This window comes from Elgaria multicarinata, chromosome 20 (assembly GCF_023053635.1).
Source record: "Elgaria multicarinata webbii isolate HBS135686 ecotype San Diego chromosome 20, rElgMul1.1.pri, whole genome shotgun sequence".
Taxonomy (NCBI): domain Eukaryota; kingdom Metazoa; phylum Chordata; class Lepidosauria; order Squamata; family Anguidae; genus Elgaria; species Elgaria multicarinata.
This window is the reverse complement of record NC_086190.1, coordinates 19,467,949-19,473,468: the sequence shown is the minus strand read 5'-3', so window position 1 is coordinate 19,473,468 and position 5,520 is coordinate 19,467,949.

The following is a 5,520-nucleotide window of genomic DNA, read 5'->3' as shown; positions in this document are numbered from 1 at the left end:
CTCTTTCTGGGGAAAGACAAAAGGAAAGCCACGTTAGCGAGACGAGATCATCAACCCACAGGCCCCCAAAGGTGCAATGCCTCTGAGCAGGGTCGGCCTCTCCCCAGAATCACAAAGTTGGAAGGGTCCTCAAGAGATCGTTAAGCCCCACCCGTGGCTCAGTTCCAGCTCTGCCCCGCTGCCCCTTCATTGGCTGTGCTCAGAATACGGGAGGAACAAAACGCAGAAGAGCTATGAAAACACGTTCATGCTGATGGCAGCTGGAAACGTGGAAGGGGCTTCGAATGCCAAAGTCCTGATCCGTGGCAAGGGGAGACAGCAGGAAAATGGACAAGGGGCATGAAAACGGGCTCAAGGGGAAGTCAAAATATCAGATTTTTATACAACGTGGCATGATTTGTATAAACAAAGATCCCTGTCGAAGCCTTCCCTCTGATTACGGAAAAACAGACAAAGCGTAATTTGCTGCTAGGAAGAACCATAAAGAAAAGATCCGAGCAAATTAAACCCGCCAGGCTGGTACAGGTGAGCTGAGGACAGCGCAAGGGAAGAAGCCAAACCTTTTATGCCCCTTTGCAACCACACCTGAACAGCGAAGGGAGCCTCCCCAGGAACAGCAGCTTCCAAAAACCTGCTGCGCGTTGAAAGAGGAGTCGTCGCCGCCGCCGCCTCGCTGCGCATGATGCAACACGCGCAGCCTGAGTCCTGCTGCTGCGAATGCAACCGGTGGGCTCTGGTTCTCTGCGTCCCCCGGAGCGTCCCAGCTGGCCGGGCCCAGCGGCCGTGTTAAGCGCGCGGTGAAGCAAACGCCGGAAGAGGAAGGTCAAGGGAGTTGCCAAGGTGTTGGTGGTAGCTGGCCGGCCTCCCAGGGAGACAGGTGACTCCGGAGCAGACCTGCGCGGCCTGCAATGGGCACAAGGGCTGCCAGGTGGACCCTCGTTACCAGTCAGGGAGGCGGCAATGAAAAGAGCCAAAACTTCTCCGCTCCCCCTGCAACTAGCGAGACCCGGAGCGGCTCTTGCTGACTGCTTTACCGCGAGGCTTAATTACGTCTCTACGCTTCTTTTGTCCCCCGCGGTAAGTGGCTTCCAGAGCCCCCCTGCGGGCTAGCCAATCAGGGTTCGGGCTTCAGAAATCAAACGAAGGGACCACCCGGCGAGCCCGGCCTCAGCAGGTCTATGGGGCCGCTGACCTCTGATCCCAGAAGCCTTTGCAGCTGCCGCCAACCTGCCTGCGTTGAAGGTTTCCTGCGGCTGGGTCAAAGGATTGCTGGGAAGGAGCAGGCCACCACGGCGGAATGGCTGCCTCCGTGGAGACGGGGAGGGAATCTGACAGTCCGAATTAAAGGAGCAGCAGGAGAGGAACAGGGCAGCCCCCCTTCCCCAAGGGGAAAGAAACAGCCTGACGGGCTTCAGTTCCTGCCCTTAGGAAGCCATCGTGTGGCCTGGATTTTTGGATCAGGGTCAGGGTCCTTCCTGGCCCTCTTCACTCTCACTCAGACGCAAGTTCGCTCCCGTGCTTGAGATCCAAACCGGAGAGGGCTGTCTTTGCACCCTGCCGGTGTCCATTCCTAGCAAGCGCCGCCGGAGAGCCCCTATCTCAGATCCGTGGCTCAAACCGCTTGCACCACAAGAAGCATGAGGCCTCCCGTGCATCTGGCCAAGTGCCACATCACTCCTTCCGGGGCTGCTTTGAGACGAGAGGGCACAGCCATTCCGCAGGGGGAGAATGGCGTTGGTTTTCCACCAGGACACCTTTCGCGTCCTTCTCCATTAGCCACACTGGCTGGGGATAATGGGAGTTGTCGCCCAGCACATCCAGAGGGCTGCAGGTCGGGGAAGGCTGGCTAACATAACAAACCAATGTTTGGTTCGCTGGGTTGGTCTGGATGCCCTCATGGGACCCCGTCCCAACTCGGCAATGCTTGACCAAGATTCCTGTGAACGCCTCTCTCCCGATAGCCTCGTCCTTGACAAGGAGGCGGCTCTGGATCCTCCTGGAAGAGGCCGCACCACCTCCCTTGGCCTGTGGGAAGCGCCAGGGCTGAGGGTAAGCAGGGATTCAATGGGCATTGGGGAGGGGGATGAGGTCAAAAGTCCTCAGAGACCCCCGAGTCGCTCTCTGCGAGAATTCCACAGTGCTGGCGGTTCTCTGGGAATCCAACGGCAGAGCAGAGCAGCGCCCGCTGGCGTGGTTTGTGCCGGCATCTCCGCCTCCCCTCGACCGGTATCTTTGCAAATAAACCCAACATGACCAGCAAGTTCCCAGTTTCTGTGTTCCAAGGAAACCGAAACCCCGGGCAGCACCTGCCCCCTTTGAGCTCCCACCGCTCGGATAATGGGGAGGCGATTGCGTCACAGGCGACGAGGCTCCTCCTCCCCAGAGGGGATGGACTACAAATCCCAGCGTTCTCCAGCCAGCCACTCGACCAATATTGAACTACGACCAACGGCGGCCTCCTGTGTTTGCTCAGGGTTCAGGCGGAGCAGGCGGACGAAGCGTTCCTGTGTTTGCATCACAGTTTGGCAAACACAAGGGACTGGAGGGGCTCCAGGTTTATATACATACATACATACACACACACACACACACACACACACACACACACACACACACCAGGCCAGGATGGCTGCTGAGTGATGGACGTGTTTTGCTACTGAGCTACAGCCCTTCTCTAAGTTTACAGTCCTCATGATTCTGAATAACGAGCTGATCTAAATAAGAACATGCATAGTTCCTTATCCCGAGTAGCTGCCAGTCAGAGTAGTAACACTGACTGGCAGCAGTGCTGACCACAGTTTCAGGCAGGATTCTTTCCTAGCCCTACCTGGAGATGCCAGGGATTGAACCCGGGACTTTCTACATGCAAAGCAGGGGCTCCACCACTGAGCTATAGACTCTTCCCCAAAAGCATAGCCAATCAGTTCAGGCATAACCTATCAGGAATCCTGCATCTTGCTACCTGGAGATGCCGGGTATCGAACCCGGGACTTTCTACATGCAAAGCAGGGGCTCCACCACTGAGCTATAGACTCTTCCCCAAGAGCATAGCCAATCAGTTCAGGCATAGCCTATCAGCGATCCTGCATCTTGCTACCTGGAGATGCCAGGGATTGAACCTGGGACCTTCTGCATGCAAAGCAGGTTTTCCGTCACTGAACTACAGCCCTGCTTCCTTCTGGCCTCCTGCAGCTGCCCCTCATTACGGGCCTCCCCAAAGAGAGAGAACCCGCCCCCCCCCGGCAGCCCCTTCCCCAGCCGGGAGTGTGTACGGCACTCTCTCCCTGGACCGGGTTGCCACAGCAACAGGATGAATCCTGCAAGCTCCGGCGGCATCCTCGGCTCTGGACCCTCGAAGAGGCCAGAACCCAGAGGGGCGCTGTGAAAACGGACAGCCGGCAACACCTGGAAGCCTCAGGCCTGTGGGGAGCTGGCTGCAGGAGCCACATTTGAGGAGAGCAATCTGCCCATGCTCAGGAGCTCTCTCTCCTATTGTTATTAGTCCACACGCTCCAGGCACCACAGGATTAAAAGCCAGAGCTGGGCAGGGTTGGCCTGGGGTTCAAGCAAGGCAGCTGTTTGTGCCAACCTCCCGTGGGCACTGTCGACAGCCGTGGCCTACGTGGCAGAGCGCGGGGGGGGCAGCCAAACAAAAATCACGGGGCTGCCTAAACAGTTCCTATGGCAACGGGATACCAGGGAGCAGAATGGCCGTATGTGCGGAGGCCACGGCTCAAGTAATTGATTGGCAATTACCATCGGGTAATCACATAATTACGGTGACAAATGGCGCCCTGAACCCCAGCCGCCTGCACAGGGGAAGGCTGTGGAAAGCACGCTCAGGTGCGTGCGTGGGCGGGCGGGCGGGCAGGCCCCGATCCTCCCCCTGCCAAGCGCAGCTCAGTCCCTGCTCACAGGCAGGTCCTCGTCCACCAGCCACTTTCCACTTATCAGGCCTTTACTTGCAAATTCCCCGTCCTGACCCCCCACCTATCCAACGCAGAAAAGATTGGCCTTGGGAGGTCATTTGGGCTGCCAAGGCTTTCCTCCAACGTCATGCATGAATCCTCCCCCCCCTCCCCAGTCATATTGTGAGCCCTTCCCGGGTGCCCATTGGCCTCCTCGGTGGCGGCCCCACACTTCCATCGGAATCAGCTTCCATCGGGGTGTGACAGGTCCCTTCTTTGCGCTAAAGACGCATCTGTTTTCACTGGCCTTTCCCGTGATATTCCGGGATGCAGGTTTTATCAGCAATTCCTGGTTTTATTGATTTTTATTTGAAGCTCTGCACCCATGGGCTAAAGTCATGGGGGCTCCTTGGTGTTGGGCCCTCACGCGCCACAATTCTTCTTCCGGACGTCTCCTAGCAGTCTGCCAGTACATCCCTGCACCCCACCCCCACCCTGGGAAGCATGTTCCATAAAACAGGGTCCCGATATCCACCCCAGCTGTCTGCAATGGGCCCCTAATCCCCACCCACCCACCCACTGGCTCCACCGCTGTTGACGCCATACCCAAATCTACAGATTTGAAATAGTTCATGAACTAGGGAGCAGGGAAGGGCGTCTTCCTCTCTCAGAAGACAGCTTGGCATTTCGACAGCGCAAATTTGCTCCCTGTTTTTCTTCGTTATTCCCAGCTGCGTTCTACTGGATGTTTTGCAAAATCATTTCAGGTAATGTCATTTATTTGTTGCGGCACTGAACAGCCTACCCGGCCCAGCGAAAACCAGGAGAAGTCTCTGAGGCTCTTTCCCCCATCTCGTATGTATTTTTTCCTCGCAGCCTCTGCTGATTTCCCCCAACATCACACCTCTTCCTTTCCAAAACAGGGGATGAGGGCTGTCCGATCTGCATATGCAAAAGCCGCAGACCGACGGAGGCAGGGTCTGTGCAGGTTTGTTTTCGCCGTCAGGGTGCAAAATGACAGCTGAGCCCCAAAGGCCGGGCCTGCCTCCCAGAGGTGTTGCTAGGCACGTCAAAGGGTTCGGGGGCTCAGGCATACAGGACACACAGCTGCATGTGCTCATTTACATGTGTCCATGCAAACAATCACCAGGGTTCATTTAAGATTTCACGGGCGGCAAAGCTCACCAATTCCTCATCTGAATCATCTCCAATAAAATAAATTCTTCCATTCATAGAATCATAGAATAGTGGAGTTGGAAGGGGCCTCTAAGGCCATTGAGTCCAACCCCCTGCTCATTGCAGGAACCCACCCTAAAACATCCCTGACAGAGGGTTGTCCAGCTGCCTCTTGAAGGCCTCTAGTGTGGGAGAGCCCACCACCTCCCTAGGGAACTGGTTCCATTGTCGTACTGCTCTAACAGTCAGGAAGTTTTTCCTGATGTCTGACTTCCTGTAACTTGAGCCCGTTATTCCATATCCTGCACTCTGGGAGGATCGAGAAGAGATCCTGGCTCTTCTCTGTGTGACAACCTTTCAAGTATTTGAAGAGTGCTATCATGTCTCCTCTCCATCTTCTCTTCTCCAGGCTAAACATGCCCAGTTCTTTCAGTCT